General features: G+C 41.5%; 1 protein-coding gene across 7 annotated transcripts in view; it reads left to right on the top strand.

Moving 5' to 3' along the window:
- Positions 1–25155, top strand: part of ELF1 (E74 like ETS transcription factor 1) — a 114102-nt gene that overhangs the window by 18915 nt on the left and 70032 nt on the right. For 2 of the 7 annotated variants that reach the window (XM_070048739.1, XM_017343509.3), the window contains exon 1: positions 9145–9296. The exons of 3 other annotated variants lie outside the window; for them this stretch is intronic. The gene's annotated coding sequence lies outside the window, so the exon portion shown is untranslated. Of the gene's footprint in view, positions 1–9144; positions 9297–25155 lie in introns of those variants that run through there. 2 more of the 7 variants (XM_008260026.4, XM_017343506.3) reach the window with 1 other exon arrangement.

Here is a 25155-nt window from a genome sequence, read left to right as displayed (position 1 = left end):
ATTTGGGTTTTTTTGTTTGTTTATTTGCTTTTTTGTTCTCCCACTCTGTGTCAATGTCTCTTTCTAATTTTAAAGTGTGTCTTATAGTCCATTAATTTAATGGGATGTTGAGATGTAAACACTGGATAAAATCCATAAACTCCTCTTATCAAGTGCAGAGTTTTAGTGCTGTGGTCTTGATCCCCAAACAGGACCAGCATGACTAATCTGTTCATAGAATTGGTCTAAGTCAGAAAAGTGACAAAGGACATTGGCTTTTTGTGTCATTTGGACCTATATAGAAACAACCTGAGAATAGTTTGGATTGTGTAGAAGAGAAAATTTTAAAAAAAGGTTTATCATTGAGCCAATATTTAGTTCAGCTTCCAAATGTTTCATTCAGCAGATATTTATTAAACAACTATTATGAGTCAGGAGTGCCGTCAGGCTGAAATAACCAACGAGGCATGTAAACACATGATACAGAATATAATGTTCTGCCCCTATTTCAGTAGAGGAGGCAGGGAGAAGTGTGCTTTGCACATTGAAGCAGTGCATACATGTATTTGTGAAGGAGCAAACAATGTGATTCATGCATTAGATCATTTACAAAATACTGTGGAGAGTACAAGGGAGGAAATGACTAGTTCTTCCATTTAATGACATACTGAGGAGAGAAAGACTGGCAGGAGATTCATTGGGTGGGGAAGGCCTGAAAAGGTAGAGTGAAAATAACCTGGCCTGCTCTGAACTGGCTACAAGTTCAGCAGAGCTGTATTGCAGTACAGCTGATGACGTGGATACCCAAAGGTGAGGCTCTAATTAGGTGGACCAAAGTGAGGATGAAAACGTATTTTGTATTGGAATTTATTCGTGGGTACTGGTAAGCCAGTGATGGGTTTTGTTTTTGTTCATTTTAGTTGAAATATTAAGGAAAAATTAGTGGGATTTTTTTTAAATACATTATTCTCAGTGCCAGCATTGTAGTGCAGCAGATTAAGCTGCTGCCCGGGATGCCCACATCCCATATCTGAGTGTTGGTTCAGGTTGAGTCCCAGATGCTCTGCTTCTCATCCAGCTCCCTGCTAGCGTGCCTGGAAAGGTGGCAGAAGATGACCCAAGTATCTGGGCCCCTGCCACCCACGTGGGAGACCAAGATGGAGTTTCTGGCTCCTGGCTTTGGCCTGCCTAATCCTAGCTGTAGGAGCCATTTGAGGAGTAAACCAGTGGATTGAAGAACTCTGTCTCCCTGTCCCCCTCTCTCTGTTACTCTGCCTTTCAAATAAGTTTAACAAATTTTTTAAAATAAATGAATCTTGAATTGAATTTTTTTTTCAAAATTGAAAGCTTTTGAGCCGGCGCCGTGGCTCAATAGGCTAATCCTCCACCTTGCGGCGCCGGCACACCGGGTTCTAGTCCCGGTTGGGGCGCCGGATTCTGTCCCGGTTGCCCCTCTTCCAGGCCAGCTCTCTGCTATGGCCAGGGAGTGCAGTGGAGGATGGCCCAGGTGCTTGGGCCCTGCACCCCATGGGAGACCAGGAAAAAGCACCTGGCTCCTGGCTCCTGCCAGGATCAGCGCTGTGCGCCGGCTGCAGCGGCGGCCATTGGAGGGTGAACCAACGGCAAAGGAAGACCTTTCTCTCTCTGTCTCTCTCTCTCACTGTCCACTCTGCCTGTCAAAAAAAAAAAAAAAAAAAAAAAAAAAAAAAAAAAATTGAAAGCTTTTTATTGAACATTTTCACATCATCATGAAGGCAAACCATTCTGAGTCAGACAGTCTGTACACTGACTTGAGATAGACATACCACCTTAAATCCCTAAAGGTTGTGTGTGCCTTGAGATGAGAAGCAGAAACAGTCATCGGGCTCTTTAGTTTGAAGCCTTCTGTACTTCCCAGAGGATTCTGCTTTACCAAACCAGCTCCTAAGGAAACGCCCAATATAATGACAATGAATACAGCCTTTCCCATTTCTTCCTCTTGAGGCAAGTTTCTTTTTTTTTTTTTTTTTTTTTTTTTTTTTTTTGACAGGCAGAGTGGACAGTGAGAGAGAGAGACAGAGAGAGAAAGGTCTTCCTTTGCCGTTGGTTCACCCTCCAATGGCCGCCGCTGCAGCCGGCGCACAGCGCTGATCCTGGCAGGAGCCAGGAGCCAGGTGCTTTTTCCTGGTCTCCCATGGGGTGCAGGGCCCAAGCACCTGGGCCATCCTCCACTGCACTCCCTGGCCATAGCAGAGAGCTGGCCTGGAAGAGGGGCAACCGGGACAGAATCCGGCGCCCCAACCGGGACTAGAACCCGGTGTGCCGGCGCCGCAAGGTGGAGGATTAGCCTATTGAGCCACGGCGCCGGCTTTTTTTTTTTTTTTTTTTTAACAGGCAGAGTGGACAGTGAGAGAGAGAGACAGAGAGAAAGGTCTTCCTTTGCCGTTGGTTCACCCTCCAATGGCCGCCGCGGCCAGCGCGCTGCGGCCGGCGCACCGCGCTGATCCGATGCCAGGAGCCAGGTGCTTTTCCTGGTCTCCCATGGGGTGCAGGGCCCAAGCACCTGGGCCATCCTCCACTGCACTCCCTGGCCACAGCAGAGGGCTGGCCTGGAAGAGGGGCAACCGGGACAGAATCCGGCGCCCCGACCGGGACTAGAACCCGGTGTGCCGGCGCCGCTAGGCGGAGGATTAGCCTAGTGAGCCGCGGCGCCGGCCTGAGGCAAGTTTCTGAGTTACTGTTAAGGTCACAGCGTTTTTCTCTGTAGGGGCAGAGGAAAATATTGATTGAATTTTATGAGTTCTGTACCTTGGAAATAAGCATGGCTGATAAGTCATAGAACTTGATAGCATCTGTTTTATCCCTTTCAGATGACATATGATTTTAATACAGGTTAAAACTATTTTAATGTTAGTCCTCGACCTGCAGCGCCGGCACACTGGGTTCTAGTCCCGGTCAGGGCACCAGATTCTGTCTCGGTTGCTCCTCTTCCAGTCCAGCTCTCTGCTGTGGCCCGGGAGTGCAGTGGAAGATGGCCCAAGTCCTTGGGCCCTGCACCCACATAGGAGACCAGGAGAAGCACCTGGCTCCCGGCTTCGGATCAGTGCAGTGTGCTGGTGTATCAGCCACAGCGGCCGTTGAGGGGTGAACCAACGGAAAAAAGGAAGACCTTTTTCTCTCTCTCTCTCTCTCACTGTCCACTCTGCCTGTCCAAAAAAAATTTTTTTTAATGAAAATATACATGATGCTTTCAGTTTGTTTTTGAAATAGAAATAATGTATTTTTGCTTTATGAAGTTATTTCAGACTTTTCTAAAAGATTCTCATGTTTTTTAAAGATATTTTGAAATCATTTTATGGTCACAGATGAGTTTCACAAATAGTACAGAGAGGTTTTACATATATTTTTTAAAGATTTATTTATTTATTTGAAAGGAAGAATTACACAGAAAGAGAAGGAGAGAGAGAGAGAGAGAGGCCTTTCATCCCCCAGTTCACTCCTCAGTTGGCTGCAGTTCAGTCCCCACTCCTGAAGCCTGGAGCCAGGAGCTTCTTCCGGGTCTCCTGCATGGGTACAGGGGCCCAAAGACTTGGGGCATCCTCTACTCTTTTCCCAGGCCATAGCAGAGAATTGGATCGGAAGTGGAGCAGCCAGGACTTGAACTGGCACCTATGTGGGTTGTTGGTACTGCAGGCGGTGGCTTTATCTGCTATGCCACAGTGCCAGCCCCAGGTTTTATACATTCTTTAACCAGCTTCTATTAATGTTAACATTTTACATAATCATAGTACCGTGACCAAAACTAAGAAACTAACATTGGTATAGTACTGTTAACTAAACTGGAGGCTTTATATTACAATGTCCCTAACTTTTCCACTGGTATCCTTCTTCTGTAAAAGAATACAATCTAGTATATACCACACTGCCGTTAGTTGATGTATTTCTTACTTCCCTCAAATCTATTACATTCGCTTGTCCTTTTTGACCTTGACAGTCTTGGATAATACTATTTTGTAGAATTTCCCTTAGTTTGATTTTCTTAGGTTTTCCCATGGACTGGAGTATTGGGCTTTGGGGCTCTTAGGTTTTAAAATTTTATTTTTCAAATTAGAAAGTAAAATTGAATTTTGGTGTTCTATGAATTTTACACATGCATAGTGTGTATAACTGCCTGCATAATCAGGATAAGAAAATTCTCAGAACTCCTTCATGTGCTCTGTATTCATACTGTGTCCCTAACTCATACTCTTAGCAGCTACTGATCTGTTTTCTATCAATATAGTTTTGTCACTTTAATGTAAAAATGGAATAATTCTGTAACCTTTTGGTGCAGGCTTAGTTCACCTAAAATGCTTTTCTGCGTCATCCAAGTTGTATTAGCCATCGTTCATTTTTATTGCTGAGTATGGATGTAAGTCCTACGTATTTGCCCCATTTTTGGTTAAGTATTTGAGAACACTCTATTTGTTTTGGCACCATCACAAGCAATATAATGACTTATTTTGTGAATAGGGACTATCATTGTTCCTTTTACAAAAGTAAAAACAGGCTTTGAGTTTAAGTAGCCCTGCGTTGTACAACTAGTTAATAGAATTGGGACTCAGACCTGGGTCACCCACTCCAAACCCCATGCTATTAAGAGTTAGGCTACTTGACTAGTTGCTAATGTTAGTTTCTTCATTTCTGTATTTTGACTAGCAGTGTAAAAAACAGAAGTTGACAAAGTTTTTGTTTCTTTAATGTACCCTAAAATTTCCCTTTGTTTCTGTTTATATTTGGTTCCTCTTTTATTAAAGAGCAAACATAATTGTAGCAGGTGATTCTTTTTATGTCTCTGGATTTTAATTATAGGGGCTAAAGGTTCTGTGATTCAGACCTAAAGGAGAAAGGCCACATTCAGTCCACAAGTAATTATAAATTAATATTAAATGCATCTGTTTATAGGAACGAAAGCATAACATTTTTACTGACACATAATTGTACATATAAATGAGGTGTACAGTATGCTGTTTCAATACATATATACATTGTATAATGGTCAGATTAGGGTAATTAGCATATTTGTCTCTTTAAGCATTTATCATTTCCTTGTGTTAGGAACATTCAGTCAACTTTAGTAGCTATTTTGAAATATACAGTTGTCAACTATAGTCATCCTGCCGTTGTATGGAGTATTAGTAGTTTTTCCTCCTATCCAGTTGCATTCCTAGACACATTACCTGTCCTCTCTCCATGTGCCCCTTCCTTCCCAGCCTCTTGTAACCCGTATTCTATTTTCCACTTGCCATGAGATTAACTTTTCGCTTCCACATCATTTTTTTTTCTTTTAAGAATCCTGTGACAGAATCTTTAATTTGTCTTACAGATAAATAATAAATATCAAAGAAAAAGAGACACATAGTTGAAATCAGGCCAAAATAGTAGGCTTGACTTCTGTCATATTTTCTTAAATTTTACTCATGACAAAGGTAGTTTTTTTTTTTTAAGAAAATAAGAATTTTGGCATGTTTAATAAAAGTGACCCTTTCTGAACTTGAGCTAAAAGCTGCTTTGCTGGCTATATCCTACTGTTATCAATAAAAGAATGTTTATAGGATATTAGTTTTTTAACCATTTATTGGTAAACTGTAATAAACATTATGGTATTTTTGAGTTATTTTAAATAAAATGAGATATTATTCTGAATGGTAATTTTGTGTTTTACTTTGAATGAATTAAATAAAAATTTGATGAGGATATTTCTTTTATAAACATAACCTTCATGCGATTGTTTTCAGTTCTGCAAACACTATTCTGAGGACTTGGAGAGGCTGTCAGAGTGGATCTTCAAAATTAGCAGATGTGTAGGCTATCCCAATATTTTATAGAAAGGCAACAGAAATCCTATAATGGCATGCAATAATTTGTCTGCTGTTAACAGTTGGTTGTAGAAGCTGCATGAAGTAGTCAAGTAACTTACCTGCCCTCAAGTAACTTGCTAGTTTTCTAGAATAGAGACAGACTTGTACAGAATTGTTGCAACACAGACTGGAATGTTCTAGGCAGTAGGAAAGGTAGTTTTTCTTAAATAAGTCCCCTTTCCCTCCCACCCAGCCCCCAAAAGGAACTCCCCAGTCAAAAAACTTTTCTCTTGACCCCTTCACACACACAAAAATTACTTTCTATCTTTAGTTTCTCATGTCTCCTTCTTGTTTAAACTTTCTCTGATCAGGCTTTAAAAACAAAAACAAAAACAAAAACAAAAAACCTTTCACCACACCATGAAAATCAAGTGACCTCCATGTTGCTGAATTTAATTGCCATTTTTCCCTCAGATCTCACCATAACACCACCTGTGCTTTGTTTTATGCCCACATTTCTGAGTACCCCTTTTAGCTACCATTTTCATTCTGCCTCGTCTTTCCTACCTCTAAGTGATGGAGTGTCCTTAGAGTCATATCATTGTTCACTTTTTGAATCTATAGCCTTGGTGTCATATACAAGTTAATACCATAAGTATATTAACTCTCAAATTTAATGTCTGTCACCCAAATTTAATATCTCTGAACCCTGGGCTTCAGGACTATGTATTCAACTCCAAGACAATATATCCAATTTAATATCTCTGTTTAATAACTGTTAATCATCTGGAACTTAATGTTTTCACGTTTATCATTCTTAAGTGTATTTGATAGAGGTTGATTCTATGAATCATATTAAAGGCTCATGCTTATAAGGTGCTTATGCCCAGTACTGTATTAAGCACTTCATATGCATGAAATAAATCTTTTTTAAAGCTGTGTTTATTTATTTGAAAGGCAGAGATACAGAGAGAGGAGAGAGAGACAGATCAATCTCCCATTCTTTGGTTCACTCCCCAAATGGCCTCAACAGCCAGGGCTGGGCCAGGCCAAAGCCAGGAGCCAGGAGCTTCTTCTGGGTCTCCCACATGTGTGCAAGGGCCCAAATACTTGGGCTAGCTTCTGTTGCTTTCCCAAGTGCATTAGCAGAGAGCTGGATTGGAAGCGGAGCAACCAGGAATCAAATTGGCGCCAGTATGGGATGCTGGCACTGCTAGCAGAGGCTTAGCCTTCTACACCACAGCTCCGGCCCTGATATAAATCTCTTTAAAATTAGATTTACTGAGGTGTAATTTATCCAATATAGTTTGATAGATTTAGTTTTAGAGCTCTGTGAATCATAGCATGTACTAGTCATGTAACCAGCATGCGTCTAATTCTCAAGGTATGCATTATCAAGAAGCTGGAATCAGAAGCAGAGCCAGAACACAAACCCACGCATTACAATATGTTTGGTCTTCCCAAGCAGTGTCTTAACTGCTATGCTAAACGTTCTTACCACCCCACAAACCCTGTACATTTTAAGTTACACTTATCGACTCTGTCACTTGTTAATTTTTTTAAAGATTTTATTTTTATTTATTTGAGAGGTAGAGTTACAGACAGAGGAACAGAGAGAGGTCTTCCTTCCGTTGGTTCACTTCCCAAATGGCCGCAACTGCCGGAGCTGTGCCGATCCGAAGCCAGGAGCTTATTCCCAGTCTTTCAAGCAGGTGCAGGGGCCCAAGGACTTGGGCCATCTTCCACTGCTTTCCCAGGTCACAGCAGAGAGCTGGATGGGAAGAGGAGCAGCTGGGACTAGAAATGGTGCCCATATGGGATGCTGGCGCTGTAGGTGAAGGATTAACCTGCGCCACCCCTACTTGTTTATTCTGACATCCTTTTCCTATTGCCCTCTCTCACCCTGTATAATTTCTCATAAGGTAAAAAGATAATCAAATGTTTAGGCATTCATGGGTGTTGTCCAAAATTAAGTTTCAGTTGCGGGAAACAGCTTGGGGGGCTTTCCAGTGAACAGTGGTTGTGCAGAGGTCTTTGTTTCTTGGTGTTTGGTTTCTGAATAAATGAGGTGACATAAGCTAAATATGACATGTTATAATAGAAAAAGTTGCTGGTTTTTTCTTCATTATTTTTCTTTGTTTATCACTTGTTAAGCCATAGAGAAATTTCAGAAAAAAGAACAACTAAGCAATGTTCAATGGGAAGAATAAATAGACACTCACTGGGCAGAAAGTCAGTTATAACCATTAGGTTTTGTAGCAGTTTGTAAAGTTTCTGAGTCAGTGAAAATTTATGCTCTCATCTGTGCTTCTGGTAAAGGAGAATAATTACTCCGGGGAAGTTATGAGGGAAAAAAACTTTGCTGAATTCTGTTTACTTTTTGAAAAAATATTAGGACAAGTCTATCAAGTTGTTACTCATCATTTCAAGCAATTTTGAAAGAATTTAATATTTTGAAGCTCTTTTGATTAATTTAAGCTTTCAGAGAATAATTTAATAAACACCAGCCCAGGGAAGCAGTTATAGTAAGGTTTAGTGGCTTGGGAACCTTGTCAGATGTGTGATGATTTGGAGAGCAGGGTTTCACTGGCCACAGTTGTTGACCTCTTAGCCTGGTCATGTGCCATGCAGGAGCTGTAGCAGGGTGTTTGGCATTTTGGAGGCCTGCAGTACAAATGGAAAATTTTCTTCAAAAGGTAAAATAATGGCTATCATTTGAAGTGGTAGAGATGTGAACTATGATTGTATTGACAGTGTTTTAAAAGAGTTTTATCAAGCTTGCAGAATCCTTTTCTTAGATTGGACTTTCTGACACTGATCAGTGTCTGTCTTTTTAAAACTTGATCATACTTATTTTTCACTGAACTTTGGATTTTCAAGTGGATTTTTATCTGTTTGGTGAGTTTATGTATCCACATCTAGTATGCAGTTTGCTAGCTTTTCCAGATTACATAGCAATATATTCCTTTCATATAAGGGTTAATGAGTAGCCAGATTAGATTCACCAGTCCATTGTTACATTAAAAGTTTGCTGTTTCTCCTCCCCTCTCATACTTTTTTGCCTTTCATTCTTTTATTTACTTGATATAACATGACTTTTAAAAACTGACATTTTATTCTTTAAAACAACATCTGGTGTTTAATTTTGCTTCCACATAGATTGTTGTTTTTACTTTATTGTTATATTTAAATTATGGCAATTAACATGAGTTTAATCAAGGTAGATCTTGCTCCTTGGAAGTACCTCCCTTTTTTTTCTATACCTTTCCCTCGTTTTTACCTGTAGATTTGCATGTTTGACCTAGCAGAATAATTGGGTCCACAGCAACATGGGCGTGCCTCCCTTAGATACACTTAGTTTCATGTATGACTCATAAGCCGAAGCACAGACACCACTTCCCCAATCTACAGGAGCCATTTTAACAGCTTAAAACTTGCCGGATTGCTTTTTAATTTCAAGCCCAAAGGACTGTATCTAAAGAGAAAGAATGTTTGAAGGTAACTTGCTGTGATTTTGTGTTTGCTTCTGGCTGTTTCTTGAGCAGATAAAGGGAGAGTGGTTCTTACCTGTGGAAGAATATGGCTGAATGTATTCTTTAACTCTGATAAAATGTGTGTAGTCAGTCACATGCCTGGTTGCATTTAAGTGCTAGGGGGGAAACAAAGCATTCAAATTCTGGAAAGTTTTGGATCTCCTTGTTGAAAAAATTTTTTAACATTTTTTGCGATTAGTGTATTTTTTTCTGTGTGATGTAAGAATAAAAGGGATTTTTCTTTTTTATGTACTACAGAGCAAGCTAAGTCTAATTTTAATTTAAAAGATTGAGTTGTATTTGTGGGGGTAGCTGTGAAGTTGTAATTAACTAAACTTATGTATGATGTATGTCAGAAAATATTCAGGTACAGTAGCTTTGTTATTTTAGCTAGGTTAAAGTTTTGGGACAACTCAGGCAAACATAAGTAGTGTTCATTGACCATTCTATCCCTTTATTTTCTTTTTTGTAAGTTAATGAAATTGAGTTAACATAGTTTATTTTACAAGCTAATTAGAAGTTTAAGTAAAATGAATGGTCATTTTGATAACAAGTAAAAGTGGATGTTAAGGAGGAAGAAAGACTAGAATGATTCACTTACTAATGGAAAAAACAGGTTTATAATTCATGCTGTAAACTTGTTCTGAGTAACAGTCTTAGAAGCAAAGCTGTCTTTAAGGAGAAATGTAGTATTTCAATTTTATAAAAGTATTGGCCTTCCATCTATATCCTACTGTTCTTAAAATTTGCTTGTTTTGAATTTAAAAAGCTTAAAACTTTGTAAATGGAAAGATTGCTCATCTAAAATATTTGTTATCATTGAAATTGTGAGACTTTGGCTGGCATGTGTACATTCTGTTGTGCCTTGAAGTTCTAGGTACTAAGGAGTGCCATAGTGTTTTTCTTCTGAGACATTTATGAAACTAAAATTCGAACAGAAATAAAATTTAAATATGCATTGACTAAATCGAGTGAAGTTTTTCAAAATAAAATTTGTCAACTTATTTGTTGACCAAAACAATATTTGGTTCTTTGAGAATTCCCTCTTACTAACTTTGTAAGTGACTGAAGTCCTATCAGATGAAAGAGAAGGTAGAGAGGCAGTTAACTATTTCCTTTTTGAAAAGATTGTTGAGATGAACACATCTCAGCTTTGAGGTCTTACAAGAAAGGCACAGCAGACATTTTACCAATTCAGCTCTGAGCCATTTGCTATCATCTTTGTTTGCATATTGCTAGTTTAGTCAGCATTTGAGTACGCAAAGGCTGTATTTACATCTAGTGTGTTCTGTGTGAAAAATCTAATGAAACAATTTTTTATTTTTATTTTTTAAAGACCACTGATCCATAAGAGAAGGGTCAAGAGGCACAGAAATAAGCAAATAATTAAAAATTTTATTAATTAAAGAGCACAGAGGAATTTGGTTTCTTACAATTGGGAAGCTGGTGCTGTGTAAATGAAATAGAAATGTCATATATATCCATTTCTTATGTGATAAAGAGTAAGGTGAGGCTTCAAACAGAAGAGTGAAAGGGGGGAAAAAAAGGGAAATAACACAAGATCAGAAAGTCTGATTCAGTAGTCCTCTCCCCACTTTTTCCTTCCACATATTGACTGTAAGTTAAACTATCATCAGAAGCAAACTTAAAGAACTTTAGCCCGAGAGACAATGAAGATTGTCCAGCTGCCTCACTTTTATAGAAGTGAAGACACAGCGGCCAAGGAGGTCCTGTGACTCGCTCAAGATCGTGAGGTCCTTAACGTTGGGGCTTCCAGTCTGGAGCTGCTCCTGCGAGACCATGCTGACAAATGATGCTTTGTTAGAAATGGTCTCTGTTTCCTTAGGAGTAAATAAAACCTTAATTAAGTTGTTTCGTGATAATTTAGGTCAAGGGTGGGGGCTGTGCAGCCCATGGGCTGTATAAGGCCCACAAAATCATTTGTTCTGGCCTTGCCATGGCAACTGCAGGCGGGACTCAAAATTCATTTGAAGTTGGTAATTTTGTGTGGCCTGTGAATGATGCTATAAATGTCCAAATGGGCCTTGGCAGGAAAAAAAAAAAAAAGGTTCCCCACACCTGATTAGGTGACAAGATACAAACAAATGAGTTAACCAGTGATTTTGAAAGTTTGTTCCATACCATTTCCTTTTTCATTAAAAAAAGATGCACTGGTTTAATTTCTGTAATAGCTTTCTCACTGCTAGAATTTTTTGATAGTTGAAGTATTATTTATGACAATGCTTATTTAAGATGCTCCTCAGGGCCAGTGCCGTGGCTTACTTGGTTAATCCTCTGCGTGAGGCGCTGGCATCCCATATGGGTGCCGGGTTCTGGTCCCGGTTGCTCCTCTTCCAGTCCAGCTCTCTGCTGTGGTCCAGGAAGGCAGTTGGAGGATGGCCCAAGTGCTTGGGCCCCTGCACCCGCGTGGGAGACCAGGAAGAAGTACCTGGCTCCTGGCTTTGGATTGGCACAGCGTTGGCCATAGCGGCCATTTTGGGGGTGAACCATCGGAAGGAAGACCTTTCTCTCTGTCTCTCTCTCTCACTGTCTATAACTCTACCTGTCAAAAAAAGAAGAAAAAAAAAAGATGCTCCTGGACTCATTCAAGGAAATGAAAATTGAATTTGAACCCCTGTATACAAAGGCAGGTTTCCACTTTATTTCATGTTCTTTTAGAAGGGCCAATAGTATTTAATAGGGTACCTTATTCTACTAAAGTAAGAGTGTGTGTGTGTGTGTGTGTGTGTGTAAAACTTTGCACATGAGTTTTAAAAATCTAGAAGTCTCTAAGCTCCTTTTTTAAAAAAAAAAAATTTATTTATTTGAAAGGCAGACTTACAGAGAAGCAGAGACAGAGAAAGAAGTCTTCCATCCGCTGGTTCACTCCCAAAAGGGCCACAATGACCGGAGCTGGGCTGATCCGAAGCCAGGAGCCAGGAACTTCATCTGGTTTTCCCATTTGGGTGCAGGGGCTGCTTTCCCAGACCATAGCAGAGAGCTGGATCAGAAGTGGAGCAGCCGGGACTTGAACCGGCACTCACGTGGGATGCTGGCATTGCTGGCAACGGCTTTACCCACTGTGCCACAGTGCCAGCCCCCTCTAAGCTCTTTACTAATAACTTAAATTTGACTTTTACCTAATTAGTAATTTCATTTCATTTAACTTTATCATACCCTCTTCTCCTCCCTTTGAGAGCTTGCTGCACAAGGTGTTTTTAGAATCTAATGGGGAATGCAAAGTCTTTGTCTATTAAGTTTTTGATGTATTTCATTGGAGTGGTTGGAAATTTTAAATATATATTTGTTCTGTAGGTCTGAAATTTGGATTTTTAAAAATTATTTTGTTTGTGATTTTTGAATCTTCTAAATTTTTGAGTGGGGGTAACTCAGTTCATGACTGGAACCTCCACAGTGTGGCCATCATTGTCCTAAGCAACAAACAGCACAAAGGCTGGGAACCTGAGCTCTGTCCTCACGTATTTAAATTCTCATTGGGAAAACAGGATAAAATAAGTGAATAAGTGAAGACTGGAATAAATCGCTGACTAGTTAAATTCGGGTTCATATTGTATAGGTGAAAGAGGACTGAAACTTAAAATAGCCAGGAAAGTTTATCTTGTGGGGATTATGAGTATTGAAGGACAGTATTTACTTAGATTCAGAAGAATGTCTTCACCAATAAAAAAAGAATACAAGCTCTTTGAGACCAGAAATGTTTTATCCTATATCTCTGTGTTTTTCAACCTTTGACAAAGTACCAAACACATTTGAGTAGGCAGGTATTATTTGCTGCATTAAAGCCTTGGCTACACTTAACGCTCTCTCATGTGACAAATTCAATTGGCTGGGTCCTGCTAAAGTTAGGGGTGGCAAATCTTTAAAAGCCACTTGGTCCTCAGTTCAACCTGAGTCTGATGTCTGCACGTTGAAGCCATTCAAAGCAAAACTTAACACCTACCTGATTTACCTGTAAAGCAGTGGTTGTCCAACTTTAGTATAGCAAAGAATCACCACCTGGCTTCAAGCCAGAGAGTCTGAGTTCATTAGGCCTAGGGTTTGGTTTATCAGTCAGCATTTTTACTGTGTTCCCCAGCTGATTGTGATGCAAGTGCTTATAGGCTGTATTTTCAGAAAGAATTTTCAAGTTTAAGTCTCTGAAGAGTGATTAATTAGTTTAGCATTTTATATTTGTAATTTTTAAAAAAGACTTATTTGAAAGGCAAAGTTAACATAGTCGGAAAGGGAGAGAGAGAGAGAGTGAAAGAGAATCAATCTTTCATCCACTGGTTCACTCCCTAGTTGGCTGCCGCAGCCAGGAATGGGCCAGACTGAAGCCAAGAACTTCTTCCAGGTGTCCCATGTGGGTGTAGGAGCCCAAAGACTTGGGCCATCTTCCACTGCCTTCTCAGGTGCATTAACAGGGAGCTGGATTGAAAGTGGAGCAGCCTGTGTTGGTACGTGATGTTGGGGTCACAGATGTTGGTTTTGCTTGATATGCTACAAAGCCAGCCCCTGTTCAGAATTTGGATTTTTTTTTAAAGATTTATTTATTTATTTGAAAGAGTTACACACAGAGAGGAGAAGCAGAGAGACAGAAGGGTCTTCCATCCTCTGGTTTACTCTGCAATTGGCTGCAACTGCCAGAGCTGCGTGGATACAAAGCCAGGAGCCAGAAGCTTCTTCTGGACCTCACACACAGGTGCAAAGGGGCCCAAGGACTTGTGTCATCTTCCACTGCTTTCCCAGGCCATAGCAGAGAGCTGAATCGGAAGTGGAGCAGCGGGGACCTGAACTGGCACCTATAAGCACCTATAAGCCACTGCAGGTGGTGGCTTTACCTGCTACGCCACAGCGCCAGCCCCATAATGTTTGAATTTTAAGCCGCTATGATACTTTGAAGTTCACAGTATCTTGTAAGAAAGGAATTTATTTAAGATACTTTGTTGTCACTGTCAGAGCCTCTTTTGCTTCCTCTCCCTCTCCTAGTTATCCTTTTTTTCTGTTGCCATTTTTTGCTGTGCTGTATGCCTTTCAATTATGTAGTTTTCTCTCTTTATTTTTTTTAATTCTCACTCCCCCCACCGCACCCCATTGCCATATTGACAATGCTATATAACTTAAACTAATTTTTTCAATATAATTAGCTTATTCGTTGTCTCTCTGACCTCTTCCAAGGTTAGTTTTTTTAAGTTTATTTGGTGCTTCTTGGATTCTCTTATCCTTGGGGCTCTAGGAAAGCCATTTCCTTATTGATTTAGGATGGCACTTAAAGTGTTTTGAAAACCATCTCTCTCTTTCTCTCTCTCTCATTAAAGATTTAAAGATTTATTTCTTTACTTGAGAGGCAGAGTTACAGACAGAGAGAGGAGGAGAGACAGAGAAGTCTTCCATCCACTGGTTCACTCCCCAAATGACCACAATGACTCCTGAGCTAGGAGCCTCTTCCAGGTCTCCCACATTGGTGCAAGGGCCCAAGCACTTGGACCATCTTCCACTGCTTTCCCAGGCCATTAGCAGTGAGCTGGATTGAAAGTGTAGCAGCCTTGGGACCTGGGCTAGCGCCCATGGGAAATGCCGGCACCACAGGCAGATGGTTAACTTACTAAGCCACAATGCAGGCCTCTGAAAATCCTTCTCTCTCAAGAAATATATTATTACGGTTTATGATTGCTTGACTCTGGGATGAAATAAATTTTTTAACAATGCGATACTTTGATATGATTTGAGGCTTTTTAGACATTTGACTATATCACTGATTGAATATTTGTAGGCTTTGCCCAACATTATATACCATTTAAGGGGACATAGTTAGGTGTTCACTGGGAGTAAGAGTCCCATTAGCAGAATTGTTTGAAAATAAATTGCTTCTATCTGTTGGCCAGAATATTTTGTTCCTTTAGGATCTGTTTCATGTAAATGATAGAAAATAACTTAATAACATTACTGGATCAATTAAAATGATTAGGGCAGTTTTCTACTAACTGGGCAATCTCTTCTGTTAGTATGGAGAAAATTGTTGTTCTTTGTGAAATGCACTGTATACTATAGTAAAAGTGGCTGTTGACCTAAATTACAGATGTCTTCATTGTTCTATGCAACCATGCCTCCTCTTAGAAAAACACACTATTTGTTTTACTGGCAGAGAGAGAGAGAAAAATTAGGCAGCTGATCTTTGAGCATACAAATTTCTGTGCAAGAAATGTCTTGATTTCTTCTTTTTTTTTAATATTTATTTTTATTTATTTGAGAAAGTTACAGAGAGAGAGAGAGGTCTTCCATCTGCTGGTTCACCCCCCAAATGGCTGCAATGACTAGAGCTGGACCCATCTGAAGCCAGGAGCTTCTTCCAAGTCTCCTACATGGGTGCAGGGACCCAAGCATTTGGGCCATCTTCACTGCTTTCCCAGACCATAGGAGGGAGCTGGCTTGGAAGAGGAGCATCCAGGACTCAAAGTGGTGCTCATATGGGATGCCAGCACTGCAGGCCGGGCTTTGACCCACTGTGCTACAGCACAGGCCCCTTGATTCCTTCTCTTTCGTGTACAAATATCTGAATTAACACTATCTTCATCCTTTTTTTTTTTTTTTAACTTTTCTTTACTTTCTGTTGTAAGAATTCATAACTCTTCCTTCATTTACCCTTTAGTATTCAATAGTAGAATATCTGCTCTTTATCCCCTTTATCTTGCAGTCTGATATTGATTGCTAACATCAAAAAGCAAAATGCAACTATAAACAAAATGAATGCCTTCTATACTTTGTGTGAATAGTAGTTTAATCATTTTTATATTAAAGATTATCAAGGTGATATACATACAATCTTTAAAATCTAATGGAATAAGAAAGGACATTGTATTGTGGTTAAGCTGCTGCTTGGGACATCCACATCCTGTATCAGGGTGCCTGTTTGAGTCCTGACCTTTTTTTTTTTTTTTTCTTTTAAAGATTTATGTATTTGAAAGGCATAGTTACAGAGAGGGAGAGTCTTCCACAATGGCTGGGGCTGTGCCAAGCTGAAGCCATAAGCCTGGAACTCCATCCAGTCTCCCACATGTGTACAGGGGCCCAAGGACTTGGGACATCCTCAGCTGCTTTACCAGCCACATTAGCAGGGAGCAGCCAGGACTTGAACTGGCTGGTGCCTACACAGGATGCTGGCATTGCAAACAACACCAGCCCCAACCACTCTGCTTTGATACAGCTTCCTATTCACCTAGCATACAGCAGATGATGGCCCAAGTACTGGATTCTTGTCACCCACATGGGAGACTCAGTTGGAGTTCCTGGCTCCTGGCTCTTGGCTTTGGTGTTGCCCATCCCAGCTTTGGCTGTTGTGGGCATTTGGGGTGTGAACTAGTAGATGGAAGCTCTCTTTGACTTTGTCTTCTCCCTCTCTGTTGCCTTCCCTTTCACATAAAATAAATTCTTAATAACTAAAAAAAAAAAAACCTTAATAACTAAAAAAGAAAAACTAACAGAAGAGTATATAAGAAAAAAGTCTTCCTCCTACCCACTTTACTCTCAGTCCTGCTGCTCAGAAGCAAACACATTTTAGAAAAAAATTTTGGGGGCTGGTGCTGCAGTATAGTGGGCTCAGCCTCTGCCTGGGGTGCTGGCATCCCATATGGGTGCTGGTTCTAGTCCCAGCTGCTCCTCTTCTGATCCAGCTCTCTGCTATGGCCTGCCTGGGAAAGCAGTAGAAAATAGCCTGAGTCATTGGGCCCCTGCACCTGCGTTGGAGATTCAGAAGCGGCTCCTGGCTTCTGACTGGCCCACCTCCGGCCTTTGTTGCCATTTGGGGAAGGAACTAGCTGATGAAAGACCTTTCTCTCTGTCTCTTCCTCTCTCTGCCTGTAACTCTATTTCTCAAATAAAAAAATAATAATAAAATCTTTTTTAAAAAGTAGGTCATCTCCTTTAAAATAAGTTTTTGTTTTTCATTTATATTTTCTTGGGCTCTGTCCTTGTCCTATCTTTTACCCTACTAAGGTACTTCAAAAAGTTCATAGAAAATGGATCTAAAGGATAAGTTTAGGAGGTAATTGATTAAGTTTAAGAGTGTGTTTACTGCCGGCGCCGCGGCTCACTAAGCTAATCCTCCACCTTGCGGCGCCGGCACACCGGGTTCTAGTCCCGGTCGGGGCGCCGGGTTCTGTCCCGGTTGCCCCTCTTCCAGGCCAGCTCTCTGCTGTGGCCAGGGAGTGCAGTGGAGGATGGCCCAAGTGCTTGGGCCCTGCACCCCATGGGAGACCAGGAGAAGTACCTGGCTCCTGGCTTCGAATCAGCGCGGTGCGCCGGCCGCAGCACGCCGGCCGCACTGGCCATTGGAGGGTGAACCAACGGCAAAGGAAGACCTTTCTCTCTGTCTCTCTCTCTCACTGTCCACTTTGCCTGTCAAAAAAAAAAAAAAAAAAAAAGAAAAAAAAAAAGTGTGTGTTTAGCCTGTGTTCCACATTGGAGCACTTTAATTTGATCCGCAGCTCCAGTTCCTGACTCCAACTTTCTTGAGAAGCAGCATTGGCTTAAGTAATTGGTTCTTGCCATCCATGTGAGAGACCCGGATAGAATTCTGACCCCTGCCCAGCTGTGGGCCACTTCTGGTATTTTGGGAGTTAACTAGTGAATAGGAGCTTGCTCACTGTGTCTCTGTACCTCTCAAGTGAACCAATAAAAATGTTACAAAAAAGTTTGTTTTGGTACTAACAATTAAAAAATTCAGTTTTTTCATAATATGTATGCATGGATTTCAAAACATTTGCACCAAAATAAACTTATGAACTTGCTGACATACCTTCATATTGGAAGGTCTTCAAGGTAGTATGTACCCATGTAACTTTACACGATGTATTATCTATATATGATAGATACTAACTCAAAGTGATCATTGTGCTTGTACAAAATTGTATACCATGGTTTTGAAAATCTGAATGTAATTAAGTAAATTTGGCTATTTTCCAGATTTAAAAACGTCCTATAGACAGTGAAACTATAAAATATAATAGTAAAATTTAAAATGAAGTTGACTTAATGACTTAAATTTATGCTTATTTATTTATTCATTTATTTATTCAAGAGGCAGTGAGAAAGTAAGAGACAGAGAACAGAGAACCATCTGCTGGTTCACTCCCTGAATGCCAACAAATGCTTGGAACTGGGTGGGGCCAGGCTGAAGTCCAGGAACAGGGCACTCAATCCATTTTTTCCACATGAATAACAGGGAGTCAACCACTTGACCAAACACCTGTTGCCTCCCAGAGGCTACATTGTCAGGAAGTTGTAATCAGCAGCTGGAGCTAGATACTGAATTCAGACAGTCCAGCATGGGACACAGGCTTCTCAGTTATTGGGCCCAGCACCCACCTGCAATGAATCTTCCTTCCTCCCTCCCTCCCTCCCTCCCTTCCTTTTTACAGGCAGAGTGAACAGTGTGTGAGAGAGAGAGAGAGAGACAGAGAGACAGAGACAGAGAGAAAGGTCTTCCTTTGCCGTTGGTTCACCCTCCAATGGCCACCACGGCCGGTGCGCTGCGGCCGGTACATCGCGCTGATCCGAAGCCAGGAGCCAGGTGCCTCTCCCTGTCTCCCATGTGGGTGCAGGGCCCAAGCACTTGGGCCATCCTCCACTGCACTCCCTGGCCATAGCAGAGAGCTGGCCTGGAAGAGGGGCAACTGGGACAGAATCTGGCACCCCGACCAGGGCTAGAACCCTGTGTGCCGTTACCGCAAGGTAGAGGATCAGCCTAGTGAGCCGCGGCGCCAGCCTAAATCTTATTTCTTATAACAACATACTAAATATTAAGTTTTATAATGAGGAAATTCATTATCCTTAATTTGTTTGAAATAATGCATGTAGGTGAATATATAAAATATATACAATGTAAATAAAATTATAAAGTGTTCACTCATGTCACAATAACCTAGATTAGCAAATAAAGTACACTGCTTTAGAAGTGCCCTCCCACATGTTCATGTTTATTTCTCCTTAAAAATTATTACTATCCTGAATTAAGGGATAATCTTTCCTTTATAGTTTTACCCCTTAGAACTTCAAGTAAATGGAATCATACCACATATATTTTGTTGGGATTTTCTTCTTTCATTTGACATTTTTTAAATTAATTAATTTGAAAGGCAGGGTTACAGAGAGACAGGGAAGGAAGGAGAGAGACAGAGACAGAGAGAGAGAGAGAGAGCTTCCATCCACAGTTCACTGCCAGATGGCTGCATTGGCTGGGGCTGGGCTAGGCTGAAGCCAGGAGCTTCAGGAGCGCCTTTCAGGTCTCCCCATGGGTGCAGGGGTCTAAGAATTTGGGCCATCTTCCAGTTTTCCCAGGCATGGTTCACAGGGAGCTGGATCTGAACTGAAGGGGCAAGGACTCAAAACTGGTGCCCAAATGAGGTGCCACTGCTGCACTACTGCAGGCAGCAATTTAATCCACTGTGCCGCAGCACTGGCCCCTTTCAGTCCACGCTTTAAGATCTATTTTTGTTAATTTTCATTGCAATATAGTATTCTGTTGTTTGTCTTTGCCAGAGTTTATTTATTCTCTCTTGTTAATGGCATTAGATTATATCCTTATGGAAACATTGTTGCACAGGGTTCCTGGAACCTAGGTGCCATAGTTGTGTAGGGCAGTATCTTCGCATTGAAGTATGTGAACTCTGCAGAGTATGAGAATAGGTAAAATAACTTAAGAAAACAAGTAGTTTTATTCTTCATCAAGGACATAGTTAAGTGAAGCTGCTTTTTAAAAATGTGAGTGCCCAGTGCTAAAGAATACAACTAGTGTTGGGGTTTGTGGCTCCTCCCTGATGCATTTAAGGTACTGTTGGTTTCATCCGTCTTTGCTTTTGGGTCTCCAGTGCAAATGTCAACACTGTGAAAAAAGCTTAATACCTTAATGTCAGTATGAAGATAATTTTAATCTCGTGATTCCCCTGAAAGGGTTTCTGGATCATGTGGGTCTGGAGTTAAAGTTTGAGAATCAGTATAATAGTGCAATGTTGGAAATAATCCGAATGTCCAGTAATTAGGGATTGGTCAGATAAATGATGATATATTAATGTAACCATATGACAGAAATATTATCAGAGTTTGTATTAAATATGACTATAGATTATACAGGTTTGTTTGAATTTTCAGTACATCTCTGAGTTGAAGGAAAGTGAAAGTGTTGTTTCTGAACCTCAACATCTCCAGTTAGTAGAAGGAGTTGGCAATGGTCTCAATAATTTTTAAGATTATTTTTTATTTATTTGAAAGGCAGAGTTACAGAGAGGCAGAGAGAGGGAGAGGGAGAGGGAGAGAGAGAGAGAGAGAGAGAGAGAGAGAGAGAGAGAGAGAGAGTGTCTTCTATCGTTGGTTCACTCCCTAAATGGCTGCAATGGCTGGAGTTGCGCTGATCCAAAGTCAGGAGCCAGGAGCTTCTTCCAGGTCTCCACAGAGGTGCAGGAGCCCAGGGACTTGGGTCATCTTTTCCTGCTTTCCCAGGCCATAGCAGAGAGCTGGATTGAAAGTGGAGCAGCCGGGACTTGGACTGGCATCCATATAGGATGCTGGCACTGGAGGCGGTGGCTTTACCCACAATGCCACAGCGCCGGCCCCTCAATAATTTTTATAAACTATGTAGAAATAGGTGCAACATGCCTTTAAGTTAATTTTGAGTTGTAATTGAGTATACTCTTTCTTCATTAGGCATTTTATGATTTTTCTCATTGTTTTATCCCTAATTGAAAGAACTTTGAGTTGCTGTAAGTTTATTATTTAGCATAAGACTGAATTAAAGATTAAGTTTTAAGCAGGTTGGAAAAGAATGTTGGGTTTAGACCTTCAGGCTTCCTGTGAAGATTTTCACATTTGGTGTTTCTAAAGTGCATTATCTATACTCTGCAGAAAGGAAGAACAATTTTTGTGAAATACGTCATTGAAGATAGGCTGTTTCATTTTTTCTGAGTATTTATGTTATAATGGTAATCTATAATTGTGAGTTGTCTTTAGTGAGGTATAATGTTTCTCTAAGCGCTAAATTCTAGAGAATGCTCAATTGCTTGAAATTTCTTTCTGAGTAACCATTGTGTTTATTCACAATTTTATATCTTAAATGTGCTGAAGTATACTGGAAGAATACATACATATATATATGTATATACTGTTTATGTAAAATTTTAAAGTGTAATATACAAAACATACATATGAATATGTTAAAATATAAAGAAAAATAATATGAAGATTTTACATTGAAATTAGGATAATTAATAGAATTAATGGCACGTGTTTGAGGGCAACTTAAAACAATTTATGTTTAGAAATAAGATGTATGGGGGGCCGGCGCCGCGGCTCACTAGGCTAATCCTTCGCCTTGCGGCGCCAGCACACTGAGTTCTAGTCCCGGTCAGGGCGCCGGATTCTGTCCCGGTTGCCCCTCTTCCAGGCCAGCTCTCTGCTGTGGCCAGGGAGTGCAGTGGAGGATGGCCCAAGAGCTTGGGCCCTGCACTTGCATGGGAGACCAGGAGAAGTACCTGACTCCTGCCAACGCATCAGCGCGGTGCGCCGGCTGCAGCGCGCCGGCCGTGGCGGCCATTGGAGGGTGAACCAACGGCAAAGGAAGACCTTTCTCTCTGTCTCTCTCTCTCACTGTCCACTCTGCCTGTCCAAAAAAAAAAAAAAAAAAAATGATGTATGGGGCTGGTGTTGTAGCTCAGCAGGTCTAGAGCCACAGCCTGCAGTGCCGGCATCTCACGTGAGCACCAGTTCCAGTCCTGCTACTCTACTTCAGGTCCCTGTTAATGTGCTTGGAAAGGCAGTGGAGGATGGGCCAAGTGCTTGGGCCCCTGCCTCCCATGTGGGAAACCTGGAAGATCTCTCTCTGTATCTCTGCATTTCAGTATTCTGATAGCTCAGGAAGAGAAAGTTCTGTGTGACTTAAGAGTCAAGCCAGACTTTAGCTTGACATAACTGGAGGTAGTTCACAGCTTAAAAAAAAAGAAAAAGAAATATGTAAGCCATTTTATTCAAAATGTTTTTATGGTGTGATCATTCTGAGATGGACATTATATTGATCATTTGATCAGTGGATCAGAAACAAATCTGTACATTATTATAAGATAATTTATAGCGTAGTGGTCTCGGGAGTAAAGTGAACGAAATATACAATATTCATCTGGCTTGGTGGAACAGAACAATTACACACCATTGATAGATAGGGTGTGATTGTTGGGTGGGTGGTAGACAGTAGATTCTCTGCAGCTACTCTGAGACCTTCTGACTATTTACCATTATTCCACCAAGCATTAAGCCAGAAGCTGAAGGTAAAGTATAAGGAAATGGGTTGTTTCTCTTCCTCTGGGGTTCAAGAAAGACTTACTCCTTATATCCCTAGATATTGGGAATAATTGTCCAGTACATTTATAAATAAGAGCAGAAATATACCAGAGATGTGCTTAGAAGGCACTAATAACTCTTAGGTTCTCAAAAAGAATGAGGTAGATCCTTCCATTTGAAACATGCTGGGTATAAATGAAATTATTTTTCATGAACCAGAGTGGGTGGGTGTGTGGAAAAGGACTGGGTCCCTGGGTCTGTGGGCCGTGGTGCTGGACCAGGTGGGATGAGAGGCCTGGAGATGGGGACCATGAAGAAGTACAATGCACATTTCCTGCTGGGACAGATCAAGAAGATAATGAGACAGATGAGGAGATGAGGAAGGCGGCCGTGGGCCTGTCAGCATCTCGCTGGCACTTGAGCTCCCTGCCAGGTAACCCCATCCTGACATGCCAAGACCATGACCACATCCCACTTGAAGCAGTACGCTGAGCAGGAGCAACAGTTAGACTGGAGGGACCTGGTGACATGGGTGCTTGACGTGCAGAATGAGGGGAAGGACAACCACATGGATGTGGCCCTCCTTGTAGGAGGTCGGGAACCATGCTGCAGCATTGGGAGAGTGGCCATGTGGGAAGTAAAGGCAAAGACGAGAAGATGTCTGGGAAAGACTCGGCAGGAAGGCGAGTCTGAGGATACAGATATTGATGGGGGAGAGGAGATACTGCAGCCTCCTCCCCAGGCCAGCTACCTCTCTGTCCACTTTCAGAGTCCTCCAACCCCTTCATGCCTTTTTTTTTTTAATATAGTTTTTTTTTTTTTTTGAAAGATTTATTTATTTGAAGGAGTTACAGAGAGAAGTAGAGGCAGAGACAGAGCAGAGCGGTCCTCCATCTGCTATTTCACTCCCCAGTTGGCTGCAATGGACGAGACTGAGCCAGTCTAAAGACAGGAGCCAGGAGCTTCTTCCAGGTCTCCCACGTGAGTGCAGCGACCCAAGGACTTGGGCCATCCTCTGCTGCTTTCCCAGGCGTGTTAAGGAGCTGGATTGGAAGTGGAGCAGCTAGGATTTGAACCCGCACCCATTTGGGGTTCTAGCACTGCAAGCCAGGGCTTTTACCCGCTGTGCTACAACACCGGCCCCCTCTTCATGCTTTTTGCCTGTGCTCTGCCTTTGTCCATGCTGCCCTTGGGCCCCTCGGCACCTCGTGTGAAGGTGAAGAGGACGAGAACTCCTAGCACCCTCTGCTCCAAGGCTGTGCTCCCTTTTAGTTGGTTTTAGTTGTTTTGGGGGGAGAGAGAAGATGGAGCTGTTCTTATATTTATTTAAAAAAAAGCAGGGGGAAATATTTTTCTTTCAAAGCCACTCATTTAAGAAATTTTACTTTAATAGGGCCAGTGTTGTGGCATAGTGGGTAAAGCTGCTGCCTATGGCACTGGCATCCCATATGGGTGCTAGTGTGTGTCCTGGCTGTTCCATTTCTGATGCAACTCCTGCTAATGGCCTGGGAAAAGCAACAGAAGATGATCCAAGTGTTTGGGCCCCTGCCACCCATGTGGGAGACCCAGATGAAGCTCCTGGCTTCAGTTTGACTCAGCCCTCGCTGTTGCAGCCATATGGGGTGTAAGCCAGCAGATGGAAGATCTCCCTTTCTCTGATTTCCAAATAAATAAAAAAAGAAATACTACTTTAGGAGCACAAAGTTGCCTATCAAGTGTATATTAAGTTCTGTTTTAGGAAAGAGAGGTGACCTGAAACTCCAGTGGACTTGTGGGCAGTAAAATACTTAGATCATTTTGGGCATTGACCTTGAGTACAGTAGCAATAAAGCCTGGTGAAATTGTACTTGGAGTAGCTTGTATTTAGAGTTTACATAAGAGTTGACCAATCTGAATAGCTTCATTTGCCCAAGTTTATATAGAATATGAGGCATATGAGTGGTGATAAAAAGGTCATTTTTTTTTTTTTTTTTGACAGGCAGAGTGGACAGTGAGAGAGAGAGACAGAGAGAGAAAGGTCTTCCTTTGCCGTTGGTTCACCCTCCAATGGCCGCCGCTGCAGCCGGCGCACCGCGCTGATCCTGGCAGGAGCCAGGAGCCAGGTGCTTTTCCTGGTCTCCCATGGGGTGCAGGGCCCAAGCACCTGGGCCATCCTCCACTGCACTCCCTGGCCATAGCAGAGAGCTGGCCTGGAAGAGGGGCAACCGGGACAGAATCCGGCGCCCCAACCGGGACTAGAACCCGGTGTGCCGGCGCCGCAAGGTGGAGGATTAGCCTATTGAGCCACGGCGCCGGCTCAAAAAGGTCATTTTTAAAGATTATTTTATTCAGAGGTAACCAGGTATGAAAAGTCTCCAAGTTACAGTTAACTGGAAATTTGTTAAAAATGGTTTGAAGCAGGCAGGTTGCACTTGTTGAGAATAGAGTTGTATTTGGTTTATATATAGTGGAGAGTTGAATGTATATAACAATAGCATAAGTCAACATTTTGGATACACCAG

This window comes from Oryctolagus cuniculus, chromosome 9, assembly GCF_964237555.1.
Source record: "Oryctolagus cuniculus chromosome 9, mOryCun1.1, whole genome shotgun sequence".
Lineage (NCBI taxonomy): Eukaryota > Metazoa > Chordata > Mammalia > Lagomorpha > Leporidae > Oryctolagus > Oryctolagus cuniculus.
This window is presented reverse-complemented; position numbering and strand designations above follow the sequence as displayed.